We start from the raw sequence: 15,130 nt of genomic DNA on the forward strand, positions 1-15,130 counted from the left end.
AGAATATTTAGCCCTGTTATAGGCTCTCTTGAGTAGACGCCGACTATAGCCACGTTCCAAGAATCTCATTTTTAGCTCCTCTGCTCTTCTCTCAAAATCCTCATTAATAGAGCAAATCCAACAAAGTTGGAGGAACTGACCAATGGGAACAGACCTGACCATGTGATCAGGATGACATAGCGAAATGTGTAACAACATAGTAGTAGAAGTCATCTTCCTAAAAATATCGGTCTGCCCCAGACCATCAGTATCCTTTTAAACAATGACATAGAGGAGCTCAATCTTATCAGCATCGCAAGTGAATGTTTAACGTATATTTTGGTTGTTGCTATTCAGGCGACCAATAAACTCCTGTAGTTCCAGAGTAGTACAGAGTAGTACCATGCCAGACCAAAAATATATCGTGGATGTAGACAGAGAGGGCAAAATGGAGGAAATATACACTCCCTGATCGCCTTCCTCCACACGACCAGGGGGACGCGGCTTCTTAGATGGTATAGAAGATTTGGCGCCTGCTGGGCAGACCCTGAAAACATGACCAGTCTGCCCACAGCTAAAACATGCCCCCACACCACGATGAACTGCAGGCAACACTACTGGGAAACACCTCCTCCCACCTGCCTGGGCTCGTCTGCCTGCACCAGTGTGTCCTCCTCCGTAGCAAGGACTACATGGGGCATATTCGCCAAAGCCGCAAAAAACTTGTCCACCGACCATAGAGATGGTGAGTCGGCAAGCAGGGAGAAGGCCCAGGATTGGGGATCACCCTCAAGGAGGGCTATAATGAATCCCACCCGCTGTTCCTTACTCCCTAATGAACGAGAGTGGAGCCTGAAGTGTAGCTTGAAGGCCTCCTTAAAAAAACAAAAATTCTCTCTCCCTCCAGAAAACCTGTCTGGGAGAGATAACTTGGGCTCTGGTTGAGCCTGCATCTGAGCTGAAGCCCCGTACCCCACCAACTGCTGTAGCTGCTGCTCCACCACACCACGCAGCACCCCACACTCCTCAGTGAGGGTCTGCAGCAATTGGAGACAGGTCTGCATTAGGGCCATGGCTCACCAGAAAAAATGGGACGGTTGGTAATAATGTCACAGGACAGTAGGGAAAAGGCAGGAGACGTGGAACTTCGGCCCCTGAACTGCCCCTCAGGCTAAGGGGGTGCCCTGACTTTCCTTAACTTGGGAGTACACTTAATGGTAGTGAGGCCCAATTCTCTGACCTGTCCCTATCCCCTGTTTAGCCCTGAGCTAAACTCCAACCCCCTCCCCAGAGGTGAGACAGGGAATAAAGTAAATTGCACCAAGGGAAAATAAAACAGACACCACAGGGTTAAAACAACTAAAAATCCAAACTTAGCTTTATCTGCTGCCAATGCTCCAAGCAGCAGAGAAAGGCACCCGAACAGCATCCAGAAGCAACTCCACTGCTCCAGATAAGCTGAACCCCTTCTCCACCTGGTAGGTCCAGACTTCACCAAGGTTCATTAGCAAATGACCAGTATTACCAACAGTGAGCTGCAGCAGCTGATGACCTTTTATAGGAAGGAGGGGGAGGTCACCACCTGCTGGCTAATTGAATATGTAGTAACACCAGCGGCCACCGGGAGAAAACCAACAGCAGAGCAACTACAGTTGTAGTAACACCAGCAGCCACCGGGGGTAAAAACCCATATTAACCCCCAGGGCCTGAAAGGAAAAAGGTTTATATAAGAGAGTCCAGACTCTGACACAGATCCAAAAATGGATTGTGACAAGTAAGCTCGGTTCTGCTCCCGTACCGCTGCAGTAAGCTCGGTTCTGCTCCCATATATCTGGAGTAAGCTCTTTTCTGCGCCACTATCTCTGTAGTAAGCTTCATTCTGCTCCCATGTCTCTGGAGTTCGCTTGGTTCTGCTCCCATATCTATGCAGCAAGCTCCTTACTGTTCTCATATCTACGTACCAGCCTATTTTTAAAGCCTGTTATCTCTGCTGCTTTAATGCAATGGCCAGAGATAAGGAGGGAAAAGGAGGGCCACTGCAACTCGAGGGCCACTGCCTTGTGATTGCTCCCCAGGCTGAAAAGTGCCAGCCAGCCCCTGTCTGTGTTACATTTGTGGCGCCCCTGAGGGTTCAGTTGCCACAGAAGTACTGCACCTCCTCCTGAGGTGCGGTACCCCAACATCCAGGCAAGTTGGAGGCTCCTGACCATGCTCCAACACTTGCATCCCACACAACACGGTAGTTCGGCAAAGCCACTTTGCGGCTCCATGCTTGGAGTGTAGCAGAGCATCTTTAGTGGCTCCCTGCTTGGAACACGAAACGTGCTGGGAGGCTGGTTGAGTTAGAATACATAAAAGAGTGGAAAGGTTTAGGATTTCGGGCAGTCAGAGAGTGAGTAAGTCAGGAGTGAGGATCCTGAGAGAGGGATGGAGGAAGGAGGTGCTGCAGCAGATCTCAGTGACCTGGGTCTGCTGGCACGGGAAAGGAAAGAAAGAGAAAGACATTGAATAGAAACCTGATCTTCCATGGGAAGGAAAGACTAGTACGGAACGTAGGAGTAAAAGGGAACAGGGGACGTGGGTTAGAAGAGAACCCTGCCTAGAAGTTCTAAGCGCAAGGCCGGGGCCCGGTCCCCGAGGTTGTATGGATACTAAGGTGTTGTGAGTTCATTTTCCGGTCCACCAGTTGTGAGTTCTCCTTCCAGGCTTCCTCTGGTGGTAACTGGAGGTAGTGAGGCTGATTTAATCAGTAGAGATCTGCCACCTGATAATGAGGATGACAATTTGACCTCAGGAATCTCAGATGGGATTTAAGACAGCCGACATCCTATTCTGGTGCTGGTGATTCCTTCTGGCTTTTCAGGCCCTGGTTTTCAGCTCTGTTCCAGTCATTTCAAGCTAAGTTTTTCTGCTAATGTTCACACTTGATTTTGTTGGTATATTCAGTTTTTTTTTGTGTGGCTAGCCAGCCCCGGCTGGGGCTGTGCTGAATTTCCACTCTTATTTATCTGTATTTGCCAATTTGCTTTTTGTTCCTTATTAGATTGGCCTCTTTTTGCTCTGTCTCAGAATATTTCAGAGTGCTGATATAGTGGGAGAAGTCTAGTGACTTCAGGGTTAATTTTGCTATCAGACGTGTTGGACATTATTTTTGTAGGGTTTTTGGCAGATTGCAGACAGTGTCTTTCCTTTCCTATCCTTTCTAGTTAGTTTGGGCCCCATCATTTGCTCAGCCTATTTTCCTGCCTGTGTTTGTGCTTTCATCTTGTTTCACCATCAATACATGTGAGGGGGCTGTCTTTCCTTTGGGGTCTGCTCTGGGGCAGTTAGTTTTCCCCTTTTCTTGCTTTAGGCTTATTTAGTCCTCCGGCTGTGATGAAGCATCTAGGACCATCGTAGGTACGCTCCACGGCTGCTGCTAGTTGTGTGGTTAGGATCAGGGATCTGCAATCTGCATAGTTACCAACCTCTCTGGTTTTCTGTGACTTAGCTTGTTAAGTCTTTTTCTCCTCGGTGACCCATTCATAACAGAATCACCAGAAATATCGCAGATTCTAGGGTACTCAAAAGCAGGAAAAAGTTGTTGAAAAGAAAAAAAAGTGTCAGAATTTTTTTTTTCCTCTTTTTTTTTTTTCTGGGGCCGTAGGAGGATTTTTTATTTTTTTTTCCTAATGGAGATTAAGCAATTGTCTGATCGTGTGGAACAACTTGCTGCTGAAGTACAGGGAATTTCCACCTACCTCATTCAGTCACATGCTGCTGAACCTAAGATTCCTACTCCTGATGTGTTTTCTGGGGATCGGGCTAAATTTCTGAATTTTAAGAATAATTGTAAATTATTTCTTGCCTTGAAGCCTAACTCATCGGGGAGCTCTGTGCAGCAGGTTAAAATTGTCATCTCCTTGTTGCACGGCGATCCCCAGGATTGGACTTTTTCTTGGACACCTGAAAATCCTGTTTTGACTAATGTGGATGCAGTTTTTCAGGCCTTGGGGTTGTTGTATGATGAACCTAATGCTGTTGATCAAGCTGAGAGAACCCTGTTTGCATTAAACCAGGGTCAGGATTCTGCAGAGTTATACTGTCAAAAATTCCGAAAGTGGGCGGTCCTTACTACATGGAATGATAGTGCATTGGCAGCTCTCTTTCGGAAGGGTTTATCAGAGACCGTAAAAGATGTTATGGTGGGATTTCCTGTTCCCTCTGGTCTGGATGATTCTATGTCATTAGCCATTCCAGTTGATCGGCGTTTACGTGAACGTAAGACTACGCGGGAGGCGCTGCCACCTTTTGAACAAACGTCTGAACCTATGCATTGTGATGTGGTTTTGTCTAGGGCGCAACATCAGGAGTTTAGAAGGCGTAATAAGCTGTGTTTTTTTCTGTGGAGATGCCTCTCATACTATTTCTGTCTGCCCTAAACGAGAGAAACGTTTTGCACACACATTTGCTGTGGGCAGTGTACAACCTAAGTTCCATTTGGCAATTACTCTGATCTGCTCCTTATCCACGTTTTCTACTAAGGCTTTCGTGGATTCAAGAGCAGCTTTGAATCTGATGGATTTGGACTTTGCTAAACGTTGTGGTTTTTCCATGATGCCTCAGCAGATGCCTATTCCTTTGAGGGGTATTGATGCTACTCCTTTGGCGGAGAATAAACCTCAGTTTTGGACCCAGGTGATAATGCGAGTTGCCCCAGACCACCAAGAAAATTGTAAAATTTTTGGTGCTGCATAATTTGCATGATACTATTGTTCTGGGTTTTCCCTGGTTGCAAACTCATAATCCAGTTTTGGATTGGAAGTCTGGGTCTGTGGTGAGTTGGGGTTGTCAGTGTGTTCTTAGGTACGCTCCTGTTTACTCCACCTCTCCTCAGTCTCAAGATATTCCTGATTATCTAGCCGATTTTTCTGATGTATTTAGTGAGAGTAAGTCTGCGTCTTTGCCTCCTCATAGGAGTTATGACTGTGCAATTGAGTTGATGCTTGGGTGTCAATTTCCCAAGGGTCAGCTTTTCAACTTATCAGTACCCGAGCATGATGCTATGCGGTCCTATGTTAAGGAGTTGTTGGAGAAGGGTCATATTAGACCATCCTCATCACCTTTAGGTGCTGTTTTTTTTGTGGCCAAGAAAGATGGTTCATTAAGACCGTGTATTGATTATCGTTCCCTTAACAAGATGACGGTTAAATATCAGTACCCGTTACCTCTGATGTCTGATTTATTCTCCAGAGTTAAGAGTGCCTGCTGGTTTACTAAGCTTGAACTCAGGGGGGCGTATAATCTTATTCGCATCAAGCACGGGGATGAATGGAAGACAGCGTTTAATACTCCGGAGGGACATTTTGAGTACCTGGTGATGCCTTTTGGGCTCACTAATGCCCCTTCTGTCTTCCAGTCCTTTATGAATGATATTTTCCATGACTTTGTGGATAAGTTTTTGATCATCAATCTGGATGATATTTTGATCTTTTCTAGTGATTGGGATTCTCATGTGGAACACGGACTGTGTTCCAGATTTTGAGGGAGGATTCCCTGTTTGTTAAGGGATCGAAATGCCTCTTTGGTGTACAGAGGATTTCATTTTTGGGATTTACCTTGTCTCCATCTACTATTGAAATGGACCGGCCAAGGTACAGGCCATTTATGTATGGGTTCAGCCTACTTCTTTGAAGGCCCTCCAGAAGTTTTTGGGTTTTGCCAATTTCTATCGTAAATTTATTGGTAATTTTTCTGGTATTGTCAAACCACTGACTAATCTGACCAAGAAGGGCGCTGATGTGCTGAATTGGTCTCCTGAGGCTGTCTCAGCATTTCAGGAGCTTAAGCGGAGATTTACTTCAGCTCCAGTTTTACGGCAACTTGATGTCTCACTTCCATTTCAGGTGGAGGTACATGCTTCTGAGATTGGTGCAGGAGCTGTTTTGTCCCAAAAAGACCCTGTGACTTCTAAGATGAATCCCTGTGCCTTCTTTTCTCGAAAGTTCTCCCCATCTGAACGCAACTATGACGTGGGGAATCAGGAATTGTTGGCCATGAAATGGGCATTTGAGGAGTGGAGACATTGGTTGGAGGGAGCTAGACATCAAGTTGTGGTCCTCACCGATCACAAAAATTTGGTTTATCTAGAGTCGGCCAAACGCTTGAATCCTAGACAGGCTAGATGGGCCTTGTTTTTCACGCGTTTTAATTTTGTGGTTTCTTTTCTTCTGGGCACTTAGAATGTTAAGGCAGACGCCCTTTCTTGGAGTTTCTTTGCCGATTCTCTTAATGTGACCGAGCCTACTACCATCCTAGGTGAGGGGGTAGTTTTTTCTGCCATTTTGCCCGATTTGAGACGCGCCCTGGAGGATTTTCAGGAGGATAAACCTGAGCGTTGCCCTATGGGAAAATTGTATGTTCCTGACCAGTGGAGAAAGAGAGAGATGTCTGAAATTCATTACTCCGCATTGGCTGGTCATCCAGGTATTTTTGGTACCAGAGATTTGGTGAGTCGGTCTTTTTGGTGGCCTGCCTTATCTCGTTACGTCAGGAATTTTGTACAGTCCTGTGGGACTTGTTCTCGGTCTAAACCCTGTTCTCGTTCTAGTGGGTTGCTGATGCCCCTGCCGGTGCCCAAGAGGCCATGGACCCATATGTCAATGGATTTTATTTCTGATCTTCCTGTCTCTCAGAGAATGACTGTTATCTGGGTGATTTGTGATAGGTTTTCGAAGATGGTCCATCTTGTACCACTCCCAAAATTGCCATCTTCCGCTGAGTTGGTGCCCTTGTTTTTACAACAGGTGGTTCGGTTACATGGGATTCCTGAGAACATTGTGTCCGACAGAGGAGTCCAGTTTGTTTCCAGATTCTGGAAAACCTTTTGTTCCAATCTTGGAATTCAGTTATCCTTCTCCTCCGCGTTTCATCCCCAGACCAATGGACAGACTGAGAGAACAAACCGGACCTTGGAGTCTTATTTAAGATGTTTTATATCTGCTGATCAGGATGATTACGTCTCATTTTAGCCCTTGGCCGAATTCGCACTCAGCAATAGAGCTAGCTATGCCACTTTGATGTCACCCTTTTTCTGTAGTTTTGGGTTTCATCCTCGATTCTCTTGAGGGCAAGTGGAATCTTCGTCCTGCCCAGGTGTGGACACTGTGGTTGAGAGAATGCAGCAGATATGGGACCAAGTGGTGGATAAGTTGTCACTCTCTCAGGAAAAGGCCCAGCGATTTTCCAACCGGCATAGGACCATTGGTCCCCGGTTTAAAGTGGGTGATATGGTTTGGTTGTCGTCTAAGAATATTCCTATGAAGGTTGCATCTCCAAAATTTAAGCCAAGATTTATTGGACCTTATAAGATTTTGGAGATTCTTAATCCTGTTTCTTTTCGATTGGCTCTTCCAGTTACGTTCAAGATCCATAACGTATTTCACAAGTCTCTGTTGAAGAGGTTTGTTGAGCCAATGGTTCCTATGGCAGCACCTCCTGACCCTGTGTTGGTTGAAGGCAACGTGGAATATGAGGTAGAGAAAATATTGGATTCTTGTTTGGTTAGATGGAGACTCCAGTATTTGGTCAAAAGGAAGGGTTATGGCCAGGAGGATAATTCTTGGGTCTCTGCCTCTGATATTCATGCCAATAGATTGGTTTGTGCTTTTCACCGGGCCCATCCTGATCGGCTTGGTGGCATGGATGAGGGTTCGGTGACCCCTCCTCAAGGGGGAATACTGTTGTGAGTTCATTTTCTGGTCCACCAGTTGTGAGTTCTCCTTCCAGGCTCCCTCTGGTGGTAACTGGAGGTAGTGAGGCTGATTTAATCAGTAGAGATCTGCCACCTGATAATGATAATGAAAACTGAAAGAAAAGGTACATGTCATCCCCTGAGGAAGAAATTTTTTAACTTTGAAACGCGTTGGGAATTAAATGTTTTAAAGCACACAACTTGTGAGGAGTGATGGTCTGGCAGCGCATGGCTAATCCATAAAAATTCCTTCTTTGCACCTGATAATGAGGAAGACGATTGGACCTCAGGAATCTCAGACTGGATTTAAGACAGCCGACGCCCTGTTCTGGTGCTGGTGATTCCTTCTGGCTTTTCAGGTCCTGGTTTTCAGCTCTGTTCTAGTCATTTCAAGCTAAGTTTTTCTGCTAATGTTCACATTTGATTTTGTTGGTATATTCAGTTTTTTTTTGTGTGGCTAGCCAGCCCCGGCTGGGGCTGTGCTGAATTTCCACTCTTATTTATCTGTATTTGCCAATTTGCTTTTTGTTCCTTATTAGATTGGCCTCTTTTTGCTCTGTCTCAGAATATTTCAGAGTGCTGATATAGTGGGAGAAGTCTAGTGACTTCAGGGTTAATTTTGCTATCAGACGTGTTGGACATTATTTTTGTAGGGTTTTTGGCAGATTGCAGGCAGTGTCTTTCCTTTCCTATCCTTTCTAGCTAGTTTGGGCCCCATCATTTGGTCAGCCTATTTTCCTGCCTGTGTTTGTGCTTTCATCTTGTTTCACCGTCAATACATGTGAGGGGGCTGTCTTTCCTTTGGGGTCTGCTCTGGGGGTTAGTTTTCCCCTTTCCTTGCTCTAGGCTTATTTAGTCCTCCAGCTGTGATGAAGCGTCTAGGACCATCGTAGGTACGCTCCACGGCTGTTGCTAGTTGTGTAGTTAGGATCAAGGATCTACAATCTGCATAGTTACCAACCTCTCTGGTTTTCTGTGACTTAGCTTGTTTAGTCTTTTTCTCCTCGGTGACCCATTCATAACACTAAGGGTCCTACAGCAGACACCGGTGGAGTAGTGGGCTGTAAATGCACTACACCCATCTAAGACTTGGGGGCACAACAGCAACTTGGATAGTGAGCCGGGACTCGGGAGCAAGGAGTCCCCGAAGCAGGCTACAGCTGTCTGCCGTGCAAATAGAGTTCTTGGGAACATCTGTCAGGAGGCACTCCAGTGTAACTCAGTACTAGGAGTACTTCACACCAAAGGCGCTATAAGAGGAGACGTTCAGAAAGGCACATGTTGGCGGAGTATGGGAAGGGCGCATTCTATCTGACTTGGAGGTTGACTGAGTCCCTGACCCGGAGGACACAGCACGGAGGCGGGCACCTGTGTGTACTACAGACTGTGAGTAAAGCTTTGGAACTACAAGCCCTGGTGTCCTCCATTTATTCCTGCGCCAACACACCCTGTACCGCTACATCTGGGTACCCACTTCTACACTGCCTGCGCCTCTCCTCTACCCGTACATCCACACTGCCCTGGGACTACAGCACCACCTGTGGGGAGCTTCACCATCTTGGCTGCAACACACCACCAGCCCCAGAGGATCTGCATGCAGCGTCGGCTTAACATCTCACTTGCCGAACACCACAGGTGGCGTCACGAACTATTCATTAAATCAATTACATTTCACGATTTCAATTCCCCCATTACTTGGGCGCCCAGGGCCACGGACCGGGTCACCGCCGCTGTGACACATCCCGCTGACAGCGGCCCGGTACCGAGTACCCCACATCCCTGGGAGGGCGACCCACATTGTGCATGGATGAGTTATGGATTGAAAAAGTGATCATGCTGTTTTGGGCCAAATGGTAAATGAAAGGAAAAATGAATGACTGCGATTATTGAGATCGTCTTTGGTGAGAATCTGCACAGTACACACATATATGGCCTGCAGTGCACTTGTGTAAAACTGATAGTACCATTATATGGACACTGTATGGTGGTGATATCAGTAATAGTACATTGGTTTTAGCTAATGATCCGTATGGCGGTATTATCAGTACTGTATATGCTGGTAATATTTTGATCTGCTCTGGTGCTATTTGTTTCATAGGCTAAGTTCCCGTGAAGAGTAGTTGGTGAGTTTTTGATGTCGCAGATTTTCTGCTGCATTTTCCACCTATTTTTGTATCTTTTTGACTGTGATTTTTGGTTAATTTAGTATGTATGTATTGAATAAATCTGCTTTAATTTTGATACTTCCTGGTACTCGGCTTTAACAAAGGTTTATTGAAAGAGTCATGTGTGGATTTTATGCATTTTGCGTTTTTTACCTACGTATTATCCTCATCTAATGCAATTCTATAGATAAAATTTGCATATAAATCTCAGCGTAATCACAAGAAAAATGTATCCTGTATATTGTGGATTTCAAACACACGCACCGCAGGTCATTTTATACTGGGTATAAAAAATCACAGTGGGCACGAGATTTCTATAAATCCCATCAACTTTGTGGGGACTGTAAGAAAATGTGTTTTCTTTGCAGTGAAAATATTCAATGTGAGAACTAAACTATATATCGCAATATTATTATTATTAAATCTGGTTCTTTGCTCCATGCCTGAGTTTGAAACTGATGCTCAGCCTATGGTATTGCCACAATAATTATTGTTAGGCAACTTCCTTTTATGGTGAGATGTCCCTTTAAGATTCCATCACCAGATTCCATTATGACATCACTTATGACAAGTTAACATTCCACCCCAAGATTCCATTATGACATCATAATGCTCCGCCACTACTTAACCAAGGGCTTACTGCCCAGGTGACATTATTGTCAGTGATTGGCTGCGAAGCTGGTGATATACTGACTGCGCTTGGATTTGTTTGAAATGTCTGACATTTCTTCAGATAAACTTGAGGAGTTGGCACTACTCCAGGGGATTCTTACCACCTATGCCCCTGACAAAGTGCTACCAATACCCGATGGCGTCCTCAGCTTCACTTACCGGCTGGTTATGAAGCTAGTGAGAGACTGCCTGACCAAACACCAACAAGGTCGTATAAGCTCAGAATATCTTGAGCATTTACAGATGAACATCAGGACATTAGTACAACAGGTAATAGACAATCTGGGCAAAGCATATAAAACAATAATGGATAATATTCATAAAATACAAGCTGGGGTGGGGGGCGGTGATAGCGTGGGCCTGCGTGCTCTACAATGCCAGGGCTGAATTTTACTCCCAGTCCACCCTGGTCACAATATGAAGAAAAAGTAAATGTTTACACATGTAAAGAATATTTAGCATCCAAAACCTGGTTAAAATAATTTTTTGGGGGAAAGACGGATATAAAAGCCTGATCAGAAGCGCAAAGCCATGGTTTTCCCTCTTTCCTTGATTCTGGTTCTGATGCTCAACCCATAATGTTGCCACTTTAATTGTTACTAGAATGTTGCTAGGCAACTTCCCTTTATGGTGAGATGCCCCTTTAACCCCTTCACCACCTTACGATTTTCCATTTTATGTGCTTTCATTTTTTTGCTCCCCTTCTTCTCAGAGCCAGAACATTTTTTTACCATCAATATAGCCTATGAGGGCTTGTTTATTGCAGGCTGAGTTGCAGTTTTAAATGACACCATAGATTACATATATTGTACTTGAAAATGGGGAAAAAATTTCAAGTGCTGTGAAATTGAAAAACAGTGCTATTCCACAAATTTTTTTAATTTAAAATGTTTACTAAATGCTAAAACTGACCTGGTAATATGATTCTACAGGACAGTACGCGAATGCAGATACCAAACATGTATAGGTTCATTTTTTAATTAAGTGGTGGGAAAAACATCTGAACGCCGGCCATGAGTCAGTGTTCCTAAAAGAAGATCAATGGACAGGCACACTGGTCTTCTGCAGACCCCCAGCTTTTATGATAACCCATCGCAACCCCAGAATCATGTGACAAGGGCGCTGATGAGCGAGACTTGTGACACGGTTTCGGATAGCACGTCTGATATGCAGTTGTCAGTGATTGACAGCAGCATTTAAGTGGTTGACAGCCAAAATCCATCTGCATCTATTTGCAGGACATGACAGCTGATCACATCAGCTGTCATGTACGGGTAGAGATGCGGGCTCTGGTGCTGCCTAAAAAAGACAGGGACACAACCTTGGATGTAACTATACTTTCAAAGTTGTAACTGGGTTAAGATTCCATCCTGGGATTCCATGATGACATCACTGATGACATGTTAACATTCCACCACAAGATTCCATTATGACATCATAATGCACCACCACTACCTACCCAAGTGCTTACTGCCCAGGTGTCATTGTTGTCAGTGATTGGCTATGAAGCTGGTGATATACTGACTGCACTTGGATTTTTTTGAAATGTCTGGAATTTCTTCAGATAAACTTGAGGAGTTGGCACTACTCCAGGGGATTCTTACCATCTATGCCCCTGCCCATGTGCTACCACTACCCGATGGCGTCCTCAGCTTCACTTACCGGCTGGTTGTGAAGCTAGTGAGAGACTGCCTGACCAAACACCAACAAGGTCGTATAAGCTCAGAATATCTTGAGCATTTACAGATGAACATCAGGACATTAGTACAACAGGTAACAGACAATCTGGGCAAAGCACATAACAATAATAATGAATAATATTCACAGCACATGAAACAATAATGAATAATATTTGTAAAATACAAGTTTATTTACATGAAATATATATTTTGGCCAAGAGCAATATAATTTATAGCTTATAAGAAATATCCATATATGTATTAATTGTAGCTGTAGATTGCAGGAGTAAAATGGTGACATAAATAGCGTCCTATATTCTCTACTTTCTCTCATGATTTTCCTTTTTTGTTTATTTCCATTTTTATAGGCTGAAGAAAGATCCCAATGTGGAGATCTGGCCTTTTTTAAACAATTGGCCCAACATTTCCTGTATGTACTAGAGTTTATTGCCCGCCCACTGAAGCATTTGGTAAGAATCCGTCATCTTCTATATCTCATGTCTTTCTTGTCTGATCTTCTCCAGATTACTAGTCATATAGCAGATAGTCATATTTCTCATTATAGAAGCCCCCTGTCCGCTCCAGGCAGATACAGGATCTTTTATGGCAGCCTGTCTCTGCTCCATCCTCTGTGGTGACAGTCTGTACTGTGCTCAGTGGTGCGGACCTTTCATATCACATCGGTCTCGCTTTATCTTCACAATCTTCCTTCTTGTAAATGCTGCAGTTCTGGTAATAGATGTTATTGGAGAACTGTTGTATATACAAGTTCCTTATATATTAATGTGGATTTACTGGACGGAGCGGCCGTGTATATTTCCGCAATTATGTTAATCCAGGTTTAGTCCATTCTGTCTTTTGTGTACTGTAATTTAGTATTTGTGAGTTGTTATATTAATTGCACATATTATATCCATCAGGAAACACCGGCCGGTGACTCCAAAGAGGAGGGGCAACACCGAAATATCGCTGACCCCAATACCAGTGAGCCAGGGCTAAAAAGTGATCTGATTGAAGGTAAGCTGATCATCTCGCATTCCTACAAACATTAATATTATGGAGACACCAGAGAATATATAAATTTACTCTTCATCCTCTGTATGAGGCCGGTGATGGCTCCTGAACCTCCTATAGACTGTAATGGAGAGGGCTCATGCAATTCTGAAAACCCCTCCGGTTCTCTCTTCTGGGATCTTCTCAGCCCCAAAATGCACAGAGGACCTCACAGGGTCCTCATCCAAGTCACTGTCAAATCCCGAACAATCACACATTTATGGCAGAGTATATCTATCTATGGATGTGCCATAAGTATATACAGTATGTGCAGAATATCCATATAACTAGTATTATACCATCTACTTGTCTTTCCTTCCTTATATCGATGTGTTATATATTAAGTTCTGATATCGTCTAATACATGATGTCTCATTATTTTATCATTATATTAGAGACAACTGAGCCGGCAACTGCTGACGGTGGAATATCTGAGACACCAGAGATCCCCGAATCTGCCAGTGTAAGTATCAGAGAAAACATCTGTATATCATCAGATAACGGGGTATGAATTACACATCACATGTTACACCCCATAGTACAGTGGGTTAACTCTATTCTTATTGTAGATTTGACCTATTATTATTCCTGTCTCCTCTGTGTGATGTCCCTTACCATCCCCTCCAGTACAATGATACATGTGTATGGAGGATATCCCTATAATATAATAGTGTCTGGGGAGCGTCCTGCTGGTATCATGTCCTCTACATCTGCTGCAGTGTAATCAGCGGGGACATAATGTAGAGAAGTTCCTGCATCTGCAGATTTTATCTTCCTGCAACTTTTATGTCTCATTGTCATTTCTTATTCTTCTAGGCCGTGATCAGATCATTGACCCCTATGAGAAAACCAAGTAAGAGCGACTATACCCAGATCAAAGAGATCAGCAGTGGAGGTTTTGGGTGAGCGTTATGTATAATCTACATTTTTCCCAAACTCCTTATGATGGTGCCTCTGTCTATATGTCCTGCCTTAGGGAAATTCCTGTATATGAGTCCACATCTAAATGTTACTGTATTCCAAGATCTGTAACATTTTTATTTTTCATCCCATAGAGCTTTGTAAGGACTTGTTTTTGGTGTGTCGAGCTGTTGTTATCGGTACCACTTTGCACTAGATCTAATCTACATCTAGTCATCTACTCCACATCTATTTGTCCCGATTCAGCTCAGTTATGATGTGATATGTATGAAAACCTCCCATAAGGGCTCATACTCACTTGCGAGAGACTCGCACTATTCTGGTGCCAGTGTCACATGGAAATCTGGCACAGCTGCCGGCATTGGGACTGGAGTGTGCGGCTACATGTATCTCTATGCAGCCGCACGCTCTGTTCCCAGTGCCAGTGGCAGTGCCGGGTTTTCATGCGAGAGACTAGCACGAGAATCATGCGAGTCTCTCGTAAGTGAGTATGAGCCCTAAGTGATCATTTATGCTGAGTAATTTTGTGTATTTCCAGACATTGGTTTCTAGTGACGGCCATACATCTAGTATTAACTATTAGTGATGAGTGAGTATACTTGTTACTCGTGATTTCTGAGCATGCTCGGGTGTTCTCTGAGTATTTTGGCATGCTCGGAGATTTAGTTTGTGTCGCCGTAGCTGCATGATTTGCGGCTCCTAGACAGCCTGAATACATGTGGGGATTTCCTAACAAACAGGCATTCCTCCTCACGTGTATTCAGGCTGTCTAGCAGTCGCAAATCATGCAGCTGCGGCGACACAAACTAAATCTCCGAGCACGCCAAAATACTCAGAGAACACCCGAGCATGCTCGGAAAACTCAAGTAACGAGCATACTCGCTCATCACTATTAATCACTATTAACTATTAGGACAGAAGATGATTTG

The sequence above is a fragment of the Dendrobates tinctorius genome, unplaced genomic scaffold, assembly GCF_039654945.1.
Source record: "Dendrobates tinctorius isolate UK_male_01 unplaced genomic scaffold, ASM3965494v1 ptg000070l, whole genome shotgun sequence".
NCBI classification, from domain to species: domain Eukaryota; kingdom Metazoa; phylum Chordata; class Amphibia; order Anura; family Dendrobatidae; genus Dendrobates; species Dendrobates tinctorius.